Source organism: Primulina eburnea, chromosome 3 (genome assembly GCF_022965805.1).
Source record: "Primulina eburnea isolate SZY01 chromosome 3, ASM2296580v1, whole genome shotgun sequence".
NCBI lineage: Eukaryota > Viridiplantae > Streptophyta > Magnoliopsida > Lamiales > Gesneriaceae > Primulina > Primulina eburnea.
Window position 1 is genome coordinate 16851177 of NC_133103.1, and position 21864 is coordinate 16873040.

Consider the following 21864-nt stretch of genomic DNA (forward strand, 5'->3'; position numbering starts at 1 on the left):
GTTATTGATGAAAATGTGATTTTATTCCTTTACTCCTGAGCACAACTAAACTAACTATATTAATATGTTGAAATACCTATTTATTTAATCATACTAACATCAGTTAATATGTTGAGTGTGTGGCTGTTGGAAGGCCTGTCAAAGCAGTGGAGCCAACACACTGCATATGATAATGGCTGAATGATGGCCTGAGTGGTGCCTAAAGTTGGCTTATTGTATGCCAATTCTGTGGTTGGGAACTCCACTCTTCGTAGTGAAGTGCCTTGGAACCTATGAATGGTCCGTTGTGAACCACTGCATGTTTTTCTATGGATAAGCAGAAAGAAATACAGCCACGACGAAGAGATAGTCACAAGATGTTTGCTTGCTGGAGGGTTTGCCCTGCTTTTCCCTGAAGTAAGCCATGCTAGTTTCAGAAGCGGGTTTTGTTGCAGAGCAGGGGATCAAGTTGTATCTCTTACTGAACGTAAGAGCAACAAGAAAGTAATAATTGTTGATTCGGGCTGGGCTGGGCTAGGAGGTGCTCATCACCTTTGCCAACAGGTCCTCTAAAATTGCTTGATTGTGTGGATAACAAGTGTGCCATATTTGATACCAGTTTGGCAAGAAGTGTAGATGATACCAAACGGTGCCATATATGATGTTAATATGGTTCTGGAATTTGGTTTCAGGGGTTTGATGTTACTGTTCTTGAAGGTGGTTATGATTCTGGGCCCAAAATAAAGTCCTTAGCCCTGATGATGCGAGTATCTGTGGCAAGTATCATGTTCTTGAATTTGGTCTCTCTTTGTGAGATGCGTACATGGTGTAGTTCCAGAGCTTGCATCTTGAAAAATCAACGCTTTACCATTGCTCATTGATTGGGACATCTTGACTTCTACTTTATAGTGACTCTGTTGTGGGTCTAAACTGCGTCATTGAGAATCTCCATGAAGTACATATAACATGAAGTGAAAGAGAGGGAACTTTTGCCCTTTAGAATTTCGAACCTATGGCTGGTTACATTACTTAATCCCATTAGTGATATTGTTTGCCTTCGTTATGTATACTCTGATTTGAAAATAAGGATGAACATTGAAGTGTATTGGACTCAATGATTGCCGCTATGTCAAAAAGTATAACCTGTGGTTAAAGTTCTAGCCAAACTTACTTATACCATACCAGAGCCCAGACTATACATTTTTGTCAGTCCATCGGTTTGTTGGCTTAGGTATTTTGTTGCTCCACAAAAATTTCATTCCAACAGTTTCGTTAAGTTGCAATTTATGTCAATCGAATGGATAACCTTTTTTCTTTTACAAATCGTTGATTAAGCTTTTTTTGTTGTACCAAATCTTATAAATGATCGTAAATGTGCAACTTTAATATTTGTAAATCGCATTACAATTCAAATATCATGTTTTGATTGCTATGCTAGCTGGGACAACCAACATAGTATGATGTGCTTGAATCAGCATGCAAGTTTTCCTTCAGGTTGAATATCCAATTTTCAAGATATCCAGCAATGTGCCAACTCCATTTGGCACATTATTTCACACTCAGGTGTGTCTCTCCTGGAGCAGTTAGAGTATTTGAAACAAACAACAATCTGATTATCACTAACTGAATTATCTTGCTGGCGATAGTTTGTTCGACTGCCTATTCTTTGACCGGTTGACATCCCTTGCTCTAATGACCGCAAGTATGCTCAATCACAAATTTACCTGGTTTGCAAAATAAAGCATCATAAATCTAAGAATCCTTCCAGGCTTTAATAACTTCCATTTGCAGCTATCGATTTTTAAAATACAGACGCTGCTTGGAGGAAATATGATCCTGGTGAGAAGATTTGAAGTTTCCATGGACTCTTTTCTATTGAAACTTGTGATCATGTTTGAGTAAATACATTTGATGTAATTCGTTTGTGTTCTTGAACTGCTCAGTTACAGCAAGGGAGATGCTCGAACAGTTTGGATGCTCGGAAAGGCTCTATCAAGATGTTTTTTATCCCTTGATTCAAGTTGAACTGTTTGCTCCTGCAGACCATCTAGTGCCGCTTCAACATAAGGATTGCTATATTATTTCGTTCTTGCTAACCAGGTTTGATGGATCTACCAGACCAATATCATATTATTCTAAAATTATACAAAATTTGCATATAATTTTTTTTAAAAAAGATTGGGCCACCCGAGAGTGTAGCTCCGCTCGTGTTGGTGAACCTATGTGATTTTCTTTGCATGGTGAACTAGGAGTGCATGACTTCATATTTATGCTCCTCTTATAAGATTAATACTTTTCATTTATTTTATTTTAAACTACAAGTTGATTGGTTCCCCTTTCATTGTCTGGTATACAAACATTTGGATATAGGTACTCTGTTGGTAGAATCTTTCTCTGATTTGTTCTTCGATTCTTTTTTTTAATGAATCTATAGCTCCACTGTAGTGCGGATTTGAGAATCTGTATGCGAGCACGGTCAATTCCTTTGCGAGGCATTTCGATCGAGATCCGTTTTTCTCCAAGTTTCCTCCATGGCGGTTAACATCGGCTTCAATGATCCACTCTACATACATCTTTCTGATACTCCTGATATGAGCCTTAATACTGATCACTTGATAGGCACCGATAATTATGGAGTTTGGAGACGCGCCATGCTCATCGCGTTACGTGTTAAGAATAAAATCGGATTTATCCATGGCACGTGTCGAAGACCTACTTTCGAACAACCTACATTACATAAATGGGATATATGTAATGCATTAGTATTGTCTTGGATTATGAATTATGTTTCAAAAGAAATCTTTGGGGGAATTGTTTATGCAATTGATGCATCTACAGTCTGGTCCGCTCTCAAGGAACAATATGATAAAGTTAATGGTTCAAGGATTTTTTCTTTGCACCGAGAAATTGGCAATTTGACACACAAGCTGGTAACACTATCTCGAGTTGCTATCGTAGGATGAAACAATTGTGGGATGAGTATTCATCAATGGTTGTGCTTCCTTCACGCGAATGTGCTACAGAGAAACAGTACATTGTGCATGATCAGCAACAAAAACTATTACAATTTCTGATGAGATTAAATGAAAGTTATACCCCAATTCAAAGCCAAATCTTAATGATGAGCCCTCCGCCCTCTGTAGGTCAAGCCTTTTCGATCATATCTCAAGACGAATCACATAGATCCTTGTCTACTGATACCCTTGAAAGGGCCCGGGTCATGGATGACCCGGGAAGTTTCGTTGCATGGCCTGTATGAAGACCGAGAGGCCGGGTGTTTCCTACATGACCGTCGGGTGAGATGATTAACTAGGGCCCGGGTTCTCATGTCAGAGCCGAGGGCTCAATACCCAAGTAACCTCGTTGGGGGGGTCCGAGAAAGGGACATGACAGGCAGTCAACGTCCTCTATCCTTGGAGTCGGGAAGAAAGGGACAGGACAGGCAGTCAACATCCCCTATCCTTGGAGTGTCCGCGAAGCTATTGGGAAGAAAGGGACTGGACGGGCAGTCAACGTTCAAAGATACAAGTGGTAGGTACGCCCGCGTATCGAGGTAACCCTAGTTTTCATTCCTATAAATAACATGTATAGTTGTCATTTACAGGGTCTGAAAAATTCTTCATTCTCAAGCATTCATACATATTGCTCTAAGTTTCTTCCTTGACAAGTCTGCTGACTTAAGCATCGGAGTGGTCACGCCGGACACCCTTCCGGCGCCCATTCACGAGTTCCTCTCCTTGTCTGCAGGTCATAGTGGAAGCTATAGCTCACAAGTTCATCTACTTTGCTCATTTTCCTGAACAAAATTATAAATTATTGATTCGATCCGGTGGAGCACCCGACCCTGCTCATCCATTTCGCCAGGATCGCATCATTGGCGCCGTCTGTGGGAACTTGATACTAAGGCGTTGATATGGCTCACACGAGGAAAACTAACCAGAATATCTCCCGGGTTCAGGGAGTTGACGCAAATCACTCAAGACAAGAGGATGCTCCTCCTGATCTTATTACCATGACTCCAGAGGAGTTGGATAAGCGTATTACTGAAGCCGTGGAGAAAGCTATGGCTAGGCGAGAAGCTTCCCGCCATGATATACCACTCGAGGAGGAACCAGAGAAAGAGCAAGAGCAGCAGCAGGAGTTGAGGGAGGAGGAGAAGAGGGGAGAAGTTGAGGAATCCTCTGCTGGATCTAAGTCACCAACGATGGTCGAGGAGATGTTGGAGTTAAAGCAGAAAATGAAAGTCTTGGAAGGACAGCTGGAAAATCGGGGAACTTCTCGAGCGTCTGTCAAAGGACGCCCGTTCGCTGAGGCAATTATTCGGGAACCTCTTCCCGGGAACTTTAAGTCTGCCAAAGTAGGAACGTATGATGGAAACGAAGATCCAGAGGAACATTTGGCCAGATTCGAGAATATGGCTATGTTGCACTGCTACACCGATAGGATCAAGTGTAAAGTGTTTTTGACTACGCTGGTAGATTCGGCTCAAAGATGGTTTGATGGGTTGGCTCCATTGAGTATTAAATCGTTTGATGATTTTCAGAAAATCTTCCTGCATCATTTCAGTAGCAGCAAAAAGTATAAGAAAACTGCTTTCAGTTTGTTCGAAGTAAGGCAAGGCCCGGAGGAGAGTCTGAGGATGTATATTAAGAGGTTTAATAAAGTGGCTTTGGATGTGCCCACTTGTGCTGCGGAGACAAAAACCACTGCCTTCACTCAAGGTTTGAAAGAGAGTGAGTTTCAAATCATTGACAAAGAAAGTGCCTGAGGACTTTGAAGATTTGCTATCTCGGGCAGAGAAATACATTAATATGGAGGAAGCCCAGAGACAAAAGAGGGAAGCCATCAGAAAGGAGAGAGGGGACCGGGCATCTAAGCCCAAGGAGAGAGGACCAAGACGGGGTAACCCAGGGCACTTCTCCCAACACGTGCCTCTGAAAATTATCCGGGAGAGAGAGGTACATGAATGCAGTAGGGGTCCAGTTCCCGATCACCCGTTGTCTCAGCCCGAGAGAAGTGGATTTTGTACTAGGCACGGGGTATGTCAGCACAGTACTGAGAATTGTAAGGCTTTAAAGAGAAATTATGTTCCACCCACCAGTCAGGGATATAATCAATCGGTCAAGAGGTCGAGAGGTCCACTCTGGACACCTCGGCCACCAATGCCTAACACCCGGATAAACGCAAGGAATAGCCCGAGGAACGATGTGGGTAGGAGGAGGGAGCCGGAGCCCGAGAAGAACAGATCTTCCTCCCCTGCGGCGGGACTGATCAAAATGATTTCGGGAGGATCTACTGATGGAGATTCAAATCGAGCCAGGAAGTCGAGAAGTAGGCGGGAGTGTATGGAGGTGGAAGGATCTAGGAGGAACAAGGCCGTGATCAGTTTTGGTCCGGAAGATCTAAAGGGAGTAAACATGCCACACAACGATGCTCTGGTCATCCAAGCCCGGGTGGCCAACTACGACATTTTGAGAGTCTTTGTGGATTCAGGCAGTTCAGTCAATGTGATTTTTAAAGATGCCTTAGTGCAGATGGATTTGCAAGGGTTTAAGTTGGATATTGTGGAGACTGCCCTGTTTGGTTTTGCCGGACATGCGATTTATCCGGAGGGAGAAATTGTTCTGCCACTCACTCTAGGCTCCCGGGATGTGAAGAAAACAGTCATGACCACCTTCACAGTGGTGGATTCCCCCTCATCTTACAATATCATTCTGGGGAGGCCGACCATGAATGAGTTAAGGGCAGTAGCATCTACTTACCATCAAAAGATCAAATTTCCTGTAGTGACCCGTTCCAGAATCACCTACTAATCAAAAACTAAGCATGCAATTAACCTAATTAACAAAAATCAGAGATAACAGCGGAAAATACCAACAAATGATGGTTATACAACCCAATCGAAGTCTAGAATAACTCAAAATAAAAATACCCAATACAACCATATCGAATCAAAACAATACCGATAAACTAAACCAACCAGCTACTCAACGTCCTCCTCTTGCTCCTCCTGAGCTGTCCAACCTGAGGCCTGCCCCGTGGGAATGGGGTGTCCAAGAATAAACAAAACCGAGGACGTGAGCGATAAGAACGCCCAGTACAAAAGTATGAGTATACAGACCTATATGAAATGCACATGCTATGATCATGATACCGGGGTAGTCAAGAAACAGGAGTCACAAAAGGATCTCAACAATGCTCAGTCTAGAGGCGCCAAGTGGATAGTGCCGCGCGGTACACCTCTGGGTCACTGCATCCACTACAAGACAGACGTGGACCTAAAATGTCCCGGACCACCGAAGCCCTCCCGACCCGTCGACCACTGTGTACTCTCGGTGTCCATGCGTCCACAAGACAGGGCTGAGCGGCCCCAAGATATAGCTTATCTCGAAAGAGATACAGCTCAACAGTAAAGGCTATCTCGAAGGAGGTACGGCTCAACATGAAATGCAACGTGCAGTAATAAACGGGACATAATAGCATGCATCATATGACATATATCAATGCACCACATAATCATGCAACACATATAAGAATGTATACTCAACCAGGATATCTCGGATAGTACTTTCGTACCTCTATCACAGCAATCCTAATTCACTGGAACAACCAGACAACAGGTCTAATCCAAGCCTATTCATCAAGTGAAAACCATCACTAAACTTATCTACCAGACTTAACTAGATAATCCTGAGATAAATACTGATAAAATTCCAAACCTTCGTCCGTCGCTAGCCCGCTGATGCCGCTAGCTCCCAACTAGAGCACAGCTCTGCTACAAGACCAGCAGCTCCCCGCTAGTGCCCAAATCTCGGAACAAGACTAGAACCTGTCAGAAACGACTGAAATGCTATGGAATTCTCTGAATTGGCGAGTCAAAATGAGGAAATCCGACCACTATTTATAGGCCATGTTCGGATCGTCCGAACCCTCTTCGGAACGTCCGAACTCTTACGTGTCCATCAGCTCTTGACACCTCATGTTCGGATCCTCCGAACCTACACTTCGGATCGTCCGAACTCCCACGTGTCCAGCTGCTCTTGACACCTCATGATCGGATCCACCTAACCCACTTCGGACCTTCCGAACTCTTCGGTGCTTCCGAACCATCTTCGGTCCGTCCGGTCATGACTCGGTCAAAATTTACACATTAAACCTTCTTAATCACCATTACTCCGTTAATTACCCAATTTGGAATTCGGGCTACTACATTCTCCCCCCCTAAAAAAAAGATTTCGTCCTCGAAATCAAGTTTATAGAATGAACAAAACTGAAATAAAAACAACATCATTATTACATCTCAATTGTTGCTTCAATTCTCTCATCTCTGACTCTCATCTGCAGCCTGATCCTGGTTCAGCGCAAAAACCTGACCTTGGGCACGAGGTCGAAGATTCGAACTACCCACAGCCTGACCTTGCCTCCTCTGCTGAACAGTCGTCTGAGATCCGGAGCCAGATCCTGCTCCACCTCGCAACTGAGGACAATTCTTCTTGATATGACCCATCTCTCCGCACTGAAAACAAGCTCCTGCTGCTAATCGGCATTGCTCCGATGGATGGTTCTTACCACAATGCGCACAAGAATCCTTCTTCTCACCAAAGCGAACAACACCGCTAGACCTTGATCCAGATCCAGAAGAAGAAGAACCGGACTTCTTAAAAGACTGAGGTCGAGGACTCAAAACACTCGGAGGTCTAGAAGAAAGAATAGCTCTACCACGCTGGAGACTGATCTCTGCTTGACGACACCGGTTCACCAACCCATCGTACGAAGTAGGATTATCACAGACAGTGACTCGATCAAAGATCTCCTGGTTAAGGCCCTGAAGGAAATGATCGTACTTGGCTTCAGAACTGCCACTGATATGAGGAGCGAAGGGTAACAACTCAAAGAATTTCTGCTGATACTCATCAACAGACATACTCCCCTGCTTAAGGTTCAGGAGCTCAATCGTCTTAGCCTGGCGAAGGGCTGGAGGAAAGTACAGCTGCATGAACGCTGCACGGAAATCGACCCAAGTCGCTCTACCCTGCGACTGAACTATCGGCGCAGAAGTCGATCGCCACCACCTGCGAGCACGGCCCTCGAGAAGAAAACTAAGGGTCTCCATCTTCTGCTCATCGGTGCACTGGAATGCGCGAAAACAACTCTCCATGCGCTCTAACCAATCCTCCGCATCATCGGGAGTCTCTCCACCAACTAGAGGCTTAGGCCCCATCTGCATGAAACGATGCATATCGAAACGCCTAGGACCATCCCGACGATGACGATGCTCACGATGACGTCTACGATCGTCCTGGTCACCCCAACGACCTACACTTCCCTGACTACTCTCATCACCAAAGTGGTCAGCCATCGCTACAAGATAGAATGGGAAACTAGTAAATTGGTCAACGGAAATCCCAAAACAGAAATCTATATCCCAAAATCGTATGCATGCTCTGATACCATAAATGTAGTGACCCGTTCCAGAATCACCTACTAATCAAAAACTAAGCATGCAATTAACCTAATTAACAAAAATCAGAGATAACAGCGGAAAATACCAACAAATGATGGTTATACAACCCAATCGAAGTCTAGAATAACTCAAAATAAAAATACCCAATACAACCATATCGAATCAAAACAATACCGATAAACTAAACCAACCAGCTACTCAACGTCCTCCTCTTGCTCCTCCTGAGCTGTCCAACCTGAGGCCTGCCCCGTGGGAATGGGGTGTCCAAGAATAAACAAAACCGAGGACGTGAGCGATAAGAACGCCCAGTACAAAAGTATGAGTATACAGACCTATATGAAATGCACATGCTATGATCATGATACCGGGGTAGTCAAGAAACAGGAGTCACAAAAGGATCTCAACAATGCTCAGTCTAGAGGCGCCAAGTGGATAGTGCCGCGCGGTACACCTCTGGGTCACTGCATCCACTACAAGACAGACGTGGACCTAAAATGTCCCGGACCACCGAAGCCCTCCCGACCCGTCGGCCACTGTGTACTCTCGGTGTCCATGCGTCCACAAGACAGGGCTGAGCGGCCCCAAGATATAGCTTATCTCGAAAGAGATACAGCTCAACAGTAAAGGCTATCTCGAAGGAGGTACGGCTCAACATGAAATGCAACGTGCAGTAATAAACGGGACATAATAGCATGCATCATATGACATATATCAATGCACCACATAATCATGCAACACATATAAGAATGTATACTCAACCAGGATATCTCGGATAGTACTTTCGTACCTCTATCACAGCAATCCTAATTCACTGGAACAACCAGACAACAGGTCTAATCCAAGCCTATTCATCAAGTGAAAACCATCACTAAACTTATCTACCAGACTTAACTAGATAATCCTGAGATAAATACTGATAAAATTCCAAACCTTCGTCCGTCGCTAGCCCGCTGATGCCGCTAGCTCCCAACTAGAGCACAGCTCTGCTACAAGACCAGCAGCTCCCCGCTAGTGCCCAAATCTCGGAACAAGACTAGAACCTGTCAGAAACGACTGAAATGCTATGGAATTCTCTGAATTGGCGAGTCAAAATGAGGAAATCCGACCACTATTTATAGGCCATGTTCGGATCGTCCGAACCCTCTTCGGAACGTCCGAACTCTTACGTGTCCATCAGCTCTTGACACCTCATGTTCGGATCCTCCGAACCTACACTTCGGATCGTCCGAACTCCCACGTGTCCAGCTGCTCTTGACACCTCATGATCGGATCCACCTAACCCACTTCGGACCTTCCGAACTCTTCGGTGCTTCCGAACCATCTTCGGTCCGTCCGGTCATGACTCGGTCAAAATTTACACATTAAACCTTCTTAATCACCATTACTCCGTTAATTACCCAATTTGGAATTCGGGCTACTACATTTCCAGTGGGAAGTCAAGTAGGAGAGGTCCGTGGAGATCAGCCTTCTTCCCGGAAATGTTATGTGGAGGGTATCCGGGCAGATCAAGGCAAGTCTAGAAAGGAGGGGAAGAAAGCCAAGACGGAGGAAGTCAGGGGGAGAGTGGTGGAAAAAGGGGAAGTACACTTTGTGGCAGAAGAGGAGCAGGAGGCTGTGGAGATAGGACCAGGCCAACAGATCCGGGTAGCTCGGGACCTCAATATATCCAACCGGGTCAGTTTACTTAAATGTCTAAAGACTAATATTCATGTGTTTGCCTGGTCCCAGCAGGAACTAACAGGGATTTCACCCTTGATATCTGAGCATCGATTAAACATTCTCCCGGGAGCTCACCCGATCAAGCAGAAGAAGAGACACTTTGGTCCTGAAAAGGACAACGTTATCGATGAACAGGTGAAAGAGTTGCTGCAAGCCGGCCACATTCGGGAGATACAATTTCCTACATGGCTCTCGAATGTGGTGCTGGTACCCAAAGCCACCGGGAAGTGGAGAATGTGTGTTGATTTCCGGGACCTCAATAAAGCCTGTCCAAAAGATCATTACCCATTGCCCCGTATTGATCAGTTGGTGGATTCCACCTCAGGCTTCGAGCTGCTCAGTTTCATGGATGCCTATCAGGGATATCATCAAATTCCTTTGGCAAAAAACGATCAAGACAAGGCCAGCTTTATCACCTCGGGAGGTACATTTTGTTATGTTGTAATGCCTTTCGGGTTGAAAAATGCAGGGGCCACGTATCAACGTTTAATGAATAAAGTCTTTGAGAACCAGCTGGGAAGAAATCTGGAGGTTTATGTGGATGATGTTCTGGGAAAATCAAAGGAGGTGGCGGATTTTATTGTTGATTTGGAAGAGACCTTTTCCACTTTGACATCTTATGGAATCAAGCTCAATCCTGCTAAATGTATTTTCGGAGTCAGGAGCGGTAAGTTCTTGGGCTTTATAGTGACAGAGCGGGGGATCGAGGTCAATCAAGAAAAAGTAAAATCCGTGCTATGTATGCCTTCTCCCCGATCTGTCAAAGAAGTGCAGAAGTTGACCGGGAGAATTGCCTCTTTATCTCGGTTTATATCTCGGTCAGCCCACATGAGTTATCCTTTCTTTCAGGTTCTCAGGAAAGCCCAGAAGTTCGGTTGGGATGATAAGTGTGAGCAGGCTTTCCAGGATCTAAAAAATCATTTGGCTGAGCTCCCAGTGCTGGTAAAACCCGAGCTCGGGGATAAATTATTTGTATATTTGTCCACCACAGAGTATGCCGTTAGCTCAGTGTTAATAAAGGAAGAAGATTCTGATCAGAAGCCTGTCTACTATGTCAGTCATGCCCTGAGAGGTCCCGAGCTACGGTACAGTGAAGTGGAGAAGATGGCCCTGGCTTTGGTTGTGACTGCCCGGAAGTTGCGGCCTTATTTTCTGTCACATCTCATTATCGTCCTTACTAACAGCCCGCTTGGAAGAATTATGACTCATTCAGAAGTGTCCAGGCAGATGATTAAATGGAATGTGGAATTGGGGGAATACGATATTGAGTACAAACCCCGGGTGGCCATAAAAGCGCAGGCTTTATCCGATTTCCTATCTGAGATGATTCAACCTGCTGAGGAGGAAAGATGGAGAGTGTTTGTGGATGGGGCTTCTTGCCTGGCTGGATGCGGAGTCGGAGTTGTGATAATATCCCCGTCGGGAGAGAAGATTAAGTTGGCAGTAAAAATTGATTCTCGGGTGACGAATAATGAAGCAGAGTATGAGGCTGTTCTAGCCGGTATCCGAGCTACCCGGGAAATCGGAGCGGCCAGAATTATATTGTACTCCGATTCACAGTTGATTACTTAGCAGATAAAGGGTGTATATGAAGTCGAGGATGACAGGATGCTCAAATATTTGCATCTCATCAAAGCCCAGGCAGAAGTATTCATGGATTGGAGTATTGAGCAGATACCCCGAGAGGAGAATGGAGAAGCAGATGCCTTAGCGAAAATGACCGCCTCTTTGTCAGAAGACAGTACCCGGGAAGTTTTGTTTGTCTCCCAAGTAGTTTTGGCTACTGAAGAGGAGGGAATGTTGACAGTACCAGAAGATTCGTGGATGGTTCCTCTGATAAAATTCATCCGGGACAGTGAACTGCCCGAGGAGAAAGCTCGAGCACAGAAGATAAAAAGACAAGCTCCCAGGTTTGTTCTCTTAAATAATGTTCTATACAGGAGATCATTCCAGGGACCATTATTGAAGTGTTTGAGCGGGAAGGAAGTAATTTATGTTCTTCAAGAGATTCATGAATGATGCTGTGGTGAGCATTTGGGAGGAACATCTCTGGCTCGAAAAGCGATGCTAGCCGGATTCTGGTGGCCGACTCTTCACCATGATTCCGCCCGAGTGGTCCGGACTTGTGAGGGATGCCAACATCAATCAAACTTTCAACACAGCCCAGCCACTCCTATGAAGCCTATCTGGGCATCTTGTCCTTTTGATCAATGGGGTATGGATATAGTGGGTCCATTTCCGGTTGCCCGGGCTCAGAAAAAATTCTTGCTGGTGGCTGTTGATTATTTCTCTAAGTGGGTAGAAGCTGAGGCCTTGGCCAAGATCACCGAGCAGGAGGTTCTAAAGTTCCTATGGAAGAATATAGTCTGTCGTTTCGGCGTACCCCGGCGATTGATCTCAGATAATGGAAGGCAATTTCAGGGAAAGGAGATAACATCTTGGTGCCGGGAAATGAGGATCACCCAGTCCTTTACTTCTGTGGCGTACCCTCAGGCCAATGGTCAAACAGAAGTTGTAAACAGAATTATTGTGCAAGCCTTAAAGACCAGACTGCAAGGCAAAGGGAAGGACTGGGTCGAAGAATTGCCCAGTGTACTATGGGCATACAGGACTACTCCCCGGGCACCTACTCAAGAAACTCCGTTCAGCTTGGTATATGAATCCGAGGCCATCCTTCCTGTTGAGATTGGGCAAACATCTGCCCGGGTAGAATCTTACCCGAGCAATAATGAGGATAGCCGTGAAGTGGAACTGGATCTATTAGAAGAGAAGAGGGATCAAGCCATGATTCGGATGGAAGCATATCGAGGCCGAGTCATGAAATCCTACAACAAAAAGGTCCGAGTTCGAGATCTGCAGATAGGGGACTTGGTTATGAAGAAGGTTAATCCGGCTGCGGATGTGGGCAAACTGGAAGCTCGATGGGAGGGGCCTTACAAAATCATTAGGAGAGTTAGTTCAGGATCTTTTTATCTGGAAGATGCTCAGGGGAAACTTCTTAAGAGACCTTGGAATGTACTTCATTTAAAGAAATATTACCCTTAGCCAATGCACATATGTAATTTTCGCTTTTCAGGAAATAATAAAAGATCGCTTTTCTCATATTTCTGTCTACTTTAAGTTATTAATACATCAAACCGAGAAGAACTAAGCCCAGGGCATTACACCCTGGCTCGGGGCTCCGTACCTCGACCATTCCAAAGTCCCGGGACCTGTTCCCCGGCCTAGGGTTCCGTACCTTAGCTCTACATAAGTCCAGGGCATTACACCCTGGCTCGGGGCTCCGTACCTCGACCATTCCAAAGTCCCGGGACCTGTTCCCCGGCCTAAGGTTCCGTACTTTAGCTCTACATAAGCCCAGGGCATTACACCCTGGCTCGGGGCTCCGTACCTCGACCATTCCAAAGTCCCGGGACCTGTTCCCCGGCCTAAGGTTCCGTACCTTAGCTCTACATAAGCCGAGGGCGTTATACCCTGGCTCGGGGCTCCGTACCTCGACCATTCCAAGACCCGGGACCTGCTCCCCGGTTTAAACTTTTGTTTGCTTCAGATAGTTGCATCACAAATGTTCAGTTAGTATGTAGGAGACCGGTGCCTAGTCTTCTATCTCGGTTAAGTTTTTAACACTTGAAAGATTTCTAAGACTTGTTAAGTCAGGAGTATCCTAGTCCTATTGAGACCGGATGCTATATTTTTATGAAGATTGCAAAGAAGGATAAAAAGAAAGGAAGTATTGCATTATTAATAAGCCCGAAGACAGGAAGTGAATTTAAGGATAAGAAAGAGATTACAATCCTATTCTATATCAACAGGGTTAGTGCCTGGCTCTTTCTCCTCCTCTGTCGGCTGCTCTAATTCTTCTCCTTCCTCCTCTCCAGTTTTCTCTTCTCCTTCCTCCTCTCCGGATTCTTCTTCTTTGTCTTCCGCCCCGGCTCCTGCAAGGGATGCAATGGCTAGCCCGAAGTCTGGAAAGTTCGCCCTATCCTTGGGTATAAGCCCAGCTCCTTTAAATTGTTGACGACATCTGTCGAAGCCGGTTTTAAAGAAAGGATAGGCTCTATGCTTAACTGCTGCCTTGAATTCTGGGGATTCCAGGAAGGAAGTCCTCAGTTGCTCTTTTTGGCTCTCAGACTCGGCCAGGGCCACCTCCGCTTTCTCAGCCCGTGACATCTGTTGTTCTATGGTGTCCATCAGGGAGAGGAGCATCTGCTTGAAGAGGTTTGCCACGACTCGGGAATCTTTTTCAGTAAAGAAACTAGCCCGAGCAGATGGCACAGAGAGAAGAGGCCCTTGCAAGGGCTCTTGGAGAGGCTCTTGGAGAGATTCTAGGGAAGGCTCTTGGAGGGGCGCCTGGTCATCGCGCAGAAGAGGAGGTGTGTCTGACTGATGCGATTGAAAGAAAGCCTGGCCTCCCGCCTGGTCATCTTCACTCAGAGTCAGAACCGGGATGGTCATGACTCTTCGTTGCCTTTGGCGAAGGGATAGGAAGTCTTCTTCGTCTTCCCTAGATTCAGGCGCCGCTCTCTTATGTTCAAATTGTACCCGGGCCGCCTCCTTTGCCCGGGCAGCCACATCCTCAGCTCTTTTTTCTGCAGCAGCCTTTCTGGCTGCCCTCTTCTTCTCCTTGGCTGCCTTCTCGCCTGTCCATCTTTTGGCAAAAGCCTCTTCCATTAAATCTGCATAAAGAGCAAGAAAGGGTAAAATCCAAGTGCAAATATAAAGCAAGGGAGCAATCACATAACAGGTAAAGGGAAGTTACCGGGTTGAAGGCCCGAGCCAGCAACTTCATCAATCATTTGGTCAATCGGATCCTCAACCCGAGCACTTAAATGATGGGTAGCCAGGTGCTCTTGGGCAATAAGGGCGGAGGAAGAAAACTTTTTACCCTCTACCAAGGCGAGACTTCGGGTATAAAATTCTTCAGATTTATACGCCCGAGGAAGTTCTGGCTGAGGGGGAAGAGAAGGGAGGAACCCGGTTGAACAATCAAGAGAACCCGGAAGGCGAATGAAAAAATATCTTCCTTTCCACCCCTTTTGAGAGGAAGGGATGTCATCAAGAAAGCGGGCATTAAGCCGGGCAGAAATGGAAAAGGCATTATCTCCTAATCTACAAATAAAAAAGTAATGCAGAACTTTGGAATTTATTACCAGATCATACATACGGAAGAGAACAAAAACCGAAGCCATGATCCGGAAGGAGTTAGGGTGAAATTGATTAATAGGTACACCAAATAACTTGGCAACCTCGATGTAGAACGGGGCAATGGGAAATCGAAGACCATTTCGAAGCTGGTCCCGAAAAAAGATAATATAACTAGAGGGGGGTTGATCCGCCCGGTCAGAAGATCCGGGTATGAGAATGGGATAGGTAGGGGGAATGACCCCTAGGGTTCGAAGTTCCTTCTCTGCTCCGGGGCGCAAGGAGCTGCTCAAAGAGGAGAACCATGGAACCTCGAGGACCTCGGTTAAAGGGCGGCCGGAAGCCTGGACCTTGCCCTTACCCTTATCTTTTTTAGGGATCCGGGAAAGGCCCGAAGAAGAGGGTTTAGAAGGTCTGGAAGAAGATGGGGGTTTAAAGCTTATAGGTTTTCTGACAGTCTGGGTAGAAGGGCGGCGAGAGGTGGGAGAAGGAGACAAATCAGAACGAAGTGCAGCGGATTCATATCCTGACGAGCCTCGTGCATTGGCCCCGGAAGTAGAAGAAGTAGAATTAGACATAATGAGAAGAGGAAACTTACGAGTATTTAGGGCGGAGATGGTGGAAGATCGTCGGAACAGGGAGACTTCGAACGCCGGAAACTGCGAGAGAAGAATTTGCAAGGGCTTCGCCGACAATGGTGATTTGAAAGTGATTTTTGGAAAAACCTTGGGTTGCTATATATAAAGGATGAAGGACGATCTGAACCGTCGACTGAGTGGACACGTGTGCGGTTACGATGCGCCTCGAAAGTCGCGACGGGCAGAATGAAAAGACAGTTACACAAATCGAGGCGTCATGATGGCTTATCTCCTCGGATTATGAAGCATTACTGACCGTTGGGATAGATGAGCATTTGTCATTATAATGCTGTGTGGGTAAGCCGGGAGGTTTGGGAGAACCCGGCAGGTTTGTTTCATAGCTCGGGAAAGCTAGAGAACCGGGATGGGGATTTCTAAGTCCGAGTAGTCCGAGACTCCGGCATCTTGTTACAGTCAAAAGATTTGATAGCCCAGGATTATATTCTAAGTTCGGGGGGTGCCAGATCCTGGAATCATATTTTAATCAAGTATGTCACAAGGGCTGTTTCAGTTTTAAAAGATCGGGTTATTACAAATAACTGTAAGTCTATTGTTTCGATCCACATAAATTCGCACAAGATTTATTAGCAGAAGAGTAATGAAGCAATAGAAGTCGATAAAATTTCCATTACATAAAATAGCGACGAAAAGTTATAGGATCCATTATGTTAGATACAGAATCCTGCCACTCCGTTATCCAATTAGTTAATTCGTAAATGCGGAGGTTGACGAAGGATTCATTCGTCATTATCTTGTTCAGGTCATGCCACTCTTTCCACAGCATCATATGCAGCAGAACTTCATCATCAACCAGATCTGTCACCCGGTCTACTACAAATTCTCGGATATACTTCCTCGCTCTTGCTCTTTGTGCTCCAGTAGTGGCGAGACGATTGCGGTAGGTATAATCCAAGTCATGAACCTTGTCCCGCACGGCCATGACCTTCGCCCATATGCGTTCCTCAATTTTCCTCTTCAGTTCCTCCACATGAGGACGCATCTCCGGAGTCACCAGGACATGTGTACTGCTGCAGGCACTGGAACCACTTGAACTCGACATTTTTGATTGAGGATCACTTTGCATCTATCCCCTCTTATTTATAGGTGAACGTCCTTAAATATGGAGGAAGTCCAAGAGTCTCAGCCAGCCGAATCATCCCTTCTATTATTCAAAGGTAAGAGTTGATCAAAACCGTCGAATCTAGACATGTGTACAATCAGGATGCCCTTCGTAAATTGTGCGGGGCAGGTGGAAGGTCTGAGCGGTTATCCAAGCGTCAAATCTGATGTATCTTGGAATACGGAACGTTTGCGTTTGACGGGAGTTTAATAAAGTGCATATCATCATGACACCATGTCAGCAAACCGGAAGATTTTTACTCCCGGCTTATTCCTTTTCTAGGATTACAAGTTCGGGACTCGGGCATGTTGGTTGGCAGCTCGGGAGGTTTAAGACCCCGGCAAGTTATTTTAAGCCCGGGAGACACAACGCCCCGGCATGTTATTTTTAAGCCCGGCGGATATACTTGAGTCGAACATATTAAGGTATCATAAATAATCATTCTCAAAATGCTAAACGATGGTGACAGTTGGGTGGAAGAGACACGTGTCATTAGTGCATTAATCAATATGAAGCTACATTTTTTACGCCCAAGATGTCGCACCCCCCGGTCTTTTTGATAAGACTTGAAAGGATGATGCCCCGGCATCCCATCCGAAACCCAGGAGATGCGAGGCTCGGGCGTCCTTTTTGTTGGAGATACGAAACCCTTACGCCCCCGGTTGTTACGTATTGTTAGTTAATCTTGTCAGTTGAGTTATGCAGCCCGGGGAATATGCGTTAAATAAAGTAATACAGAGATAGTAAACTCAAGAAAGATTTTATTTGAAGGAATTGTTGCGCATTACAGCAAAATACTCCTCCTCTACACGGGCTTTCCACAGATGCATACAGCGTCTTACTTCTCTGGTAGCCCCCCTTGCGTAGCTCTCGGTGTTAGTGATGTTATTCAAAATGCTCCTCTCCTTACGAAGCATCAGTTCGTAGATACGATCATCTTCTAAAGGATCCGATGTTTCGGGAATGTTTAGGTATTCCCGGTATTTCTGCAACTTCGCCGTCAGCCTGGGAGTGGTAGCTTCGCCCCAGTTGTAGAGCAGTTGTAATCCTTGCAATGCCTCCCAGAAGACAAGGATCTTTTCGAAGACCTCATCTTCTATTGCGGCCTTATGTTTTTCCGCAGCCATGTCCATGAATTCCTCGGACATATCTGGAACTCTTGAACTGCTTGCATCGGCCATTACTTTTCTTTTTGGATGATAGTTGTTGTAGGTATGATTGCAGGGGAAGCGGATGATTATTTATAGAGGCAAGGGGATAAAAACCACCGTTGATCTACGAATGTGTAAAGGGTTAGGATGCATATTCGGAAATTGTGCCGGAAGATGAAGAGACGTGCGCAATTATCGAGGTGTCAGACTTATTCATTTCCCAAAATACGAAGCATTTGCAGGCAGGAATTAATGCTGACACCTTTCATCATAATGATCGTGACATCCAGGGAGGCTGGATAACAATTTATTCGGGTCCGGGAGACACACCATTTCGACGTGACGTCTCATCTATGGGACACTTGAAGGCTCCGATGCTATTATTCGCTGCAAATTATTTTAGACTGATCGGGACAGCGAGTAAGACTCTAGCCCGACTATTTTAGGGATGGGTGGTGATACCCTTGAAAGGGCCCGGGTCATGGATGACCCGGGAAGTTTCGTTGCATGGCCTGTATGAAGACCGAGAGGCCGGGTGTTTCCTACATGACCGTCGGGTGAGATGATTAACTAGGGCCCGGGTTCTCATGTCAGAGCCGAGGGCTATATACCCAAGTAACCTCGTTGGGGGGTCCGAGAAAGGGACATGACAGGCAGTCAACGTCCTCTATCCTTGGAGTCGGGAAGAAAGGGACATGACAGGCAGTCAACATCCCCTATCCTTGGAGTGTCCGCGAAGCTATTGGGAAGAAAGGGACTGGACGGGCAGTCAACGTTCAAAGGTACAAGTGGTAGGTACGCCCACGTATCGAGGTAACCCTAGTTTTCCTTCCTATAAATAGCAGGTATAGTTGTCATTTACAGGGTCTGAAAAATTCTTCATTCTCAAGCATTCATACATATTGCTCTAAGTTTCTTCCTTGACAAGTCTGCTGACTTAAGCATCGGAGTGGTCACGCCGGACACCCTTCCGGCGCCCATTCACGAGTTCCTCTCCTTGTCTGCAGGTCATAGTGGAAGCTATAGCTCACAAGTTCATCTACTTTGCTCATTTTCCTGAACAACATTATAAATTATTGATTCGATCCGGTGGAGCACCCGACTCTGCTCATCCATTTCGCCAGGATCGCATCATCTACGACTGAAATCCCATCAACAGCGGCTTTCTATGTACAAGGCAAGTCAAATTATCAAAAAAAGGATGTTTTGACATGTGACTATTGTAACTGGAATGGTCACACTAGGGAATTTTGTTAAAAGTTTGTTGGTCATTCCCCGAGCCAGGCTGTATAAAGCTCCTAAAGGGAAGAAGGGCCAAAATGGAAAAATTTACAAGGATAATCCTCGAAATCAGAGGCCATCTGAGGTAGAGGCCTCGCTTTTGACCAACACAGCGGACAAAAACACTACTGTCCTCTCCATCTTTACACCTGCTCAGTATGTTGAAATTTTGTAAGGATTGGTGTGTTGAACCTACACCAAACTTGAGGGGAGTGTTGGTCGTAAAATGAAAACACGCTTTTAGCCAAGTACAAACACGATACACGATTTTGGTAGCTTCCTCTGTACATATATATGTTCAACTTGTACGAGAACTTTCTTCTTCAGAAGTTCATAAATGAAAATATCTTTCTGCTTCCCAAGGCTGCAGGTTTTTGGAAGGCAAAAAAGTTACAGATATCCTCCTTAATGAGGAAACAGGTTGCATTCCTCAATTAATTTGTGAGAAAGAGAGTTTTAAGGCTGACGCCTTCGTATTGGCTGTTGGTGTCTCCAAGCTGCAGGACATAATATACAGCAGGCATATCCCATCAAAGATTTTCCGCTCCCTGTCAAATCTCTATCCTTCATCAAATTTGAAGTGAAAACCTGAGCTACTTATAAGTTTTGTTTAGAAACCCAAGTGAACAACTGGATGTCAATTTCCAGTTGTGGTTAAAATAGCTAATATCCAGATTTTACTCGGTGGATTATGTGGCAGCTCAAACATTTACTGCTGAAATAGCTAATATTAGTATGTTTCCATTGCCTAAACCAACGCTGATGTTCGACACGGGCCTGTGGGTTTTGAAGTGTGGGCACTTTTGATATTCATTGTTGTGCTCTGTCAATTTGTTTTTCCATACTATTATTTTCACTTTAGTGCAGTATTACGTGCACTTTCTGAAAATTCTGAACTTGAAAAGCATAGATTTGCTTACTGTGAAGATTCGGCTTGATGGGAAGTTACCTATGCCTTAATAATTTTTGTTTTTTCATAAAGCTGCAAGCAATATGTAAAATATCTCTAGCTTCAAATTTGATACTAGTTCGTTTACTTTTTTCATCCTTTCTACACATCCATATGAACAGGTTAACATTCCATATGAGAGCAATGTATCATCTGGATTCGATGGTTCTTGTGCTTGGACATTTTTGACTTGAGCATTCATTATGATGAACTAAAAGGCAGTACATCGACAGTTATTGAAACTAATTTTGTAAGAAAACACCTTTCTTCAGTCTTATCCTCTTTGTATCTCATTTTTCTTTACGTCTGCTTCATGAACAAACATGATAAAAATACAGTATAAACTGTGTGTCTGATAATTAATAGTTGATATTTTTAGTGCAGTATCATGCCAATGACTTGTTGCCTTTGAAGAATGACAAAATTATGGAAAAAGTTGTGTTTTGGCTCTCAAAATGTGTCAAGGACTTTGAAAATGCAACTGTAATCGATAAGGAAATGGAAAGATTTCCAAAGTTTCTGACTCATTATTTTCCAGGTAACATTTTGAAAGTTTTGTCAATAACAACTTTGTCCATACTTCTTTTTCACCTCCGTCATCTGGCGAAAATTTTTAAGATTCAATATTTGGCATCTTATTTCTCAATCAAGTCTCCTTCACTTAGAGATGATAATTTTTTAACTCGAATCTTGTTTCATTGTGTTTAGGTTTGTAAAAGTATATGATGCGAGGATCTGCATCGTTTCCGAATTTGTTCATGGCTGGAGATTGGATAATAAACCACCATGGTTCTTGGTCACAGGTACTTTGAAAGAAAATGGAAATCTGAAATCATTTCAATTACTTAAAAGATGATCTTATCTAACAGGAATCATTTAATTGCATTTTTCTCTTTTAATAGGAAAAAAACTTGTGTGACTGGACTGGAGGCTGCCAATAGAGTACTGGATAATCTTGAAGAAGGAGCCTTTGCCAAAATGATACCACTTGAAGAAGACGAACCTCACATTCAGTCGCTGCACGCGATTCTTGAATCGAGATCTCAGTGACATAAGGGCTCAGCTTCCATTTTCAAACTATTTCTTGCAATAGCGGCTGACCGATGAGCTCAATATGGAGCAGCCAGTTGTGTAAATGCCAGTTTATGTCCATGAATTGGATACAATATCTTAATATGTGAAGTTTGCTATATTGTACGTTTAACATTTTTGGTTTTCATGTTTCTTAGTTTGGATAAAAGAAGGGAAAAAGCTTCATATTCCTCTCCAATTGCTCAATATTTTCTTTTACTTTTTGGATAGATGCTTCATTCCCTGGTTACCTCAGTTTACTTTATTCCTGAATATTTTCATGAATCTTCTAGTTCTTCTCTCTACTTCGTTTCCTGAACACTTTGATATGCTTTCCTAAAAGTTGCATC

The 21864-nt window shown here is 44.6% G+C and overlaps 1 long non-coding RNA gene across 8 annotated transcripts; it reads left to right on the forward strand.

Moving 5' to 3' along the window:
- The first annotated feature begins 32 nt into the window (after positions 1–32).
- Positions 33–21819, forward strand: LOC140827055 (uncharacterized). Of its 8 annotated transcripts, none has more exons than XR_012116913.1 (6): positions 33–1681; positions 1771–1818; positions 1923–2079; positions 20566–20981; positions 21152–21246; positions 21346–21819. It is a non-coding gene; the product is annotated as an uncharacterized lncRNA (long non-coding RNA). The 8 variants fall into 8 exon arrangements; XR_012116911.1 differs by having other exon boundaries at positions 33–1542; positions 1626–1818; positions 21346–21818; XR_012116908.1 differs by having other exon boundaries at positions 33–1818; positions 20566–20664; positions 20828–20981; positions 21346–21815.
- Positions 21820–21864: the final 45 nt, after the last annotated feature.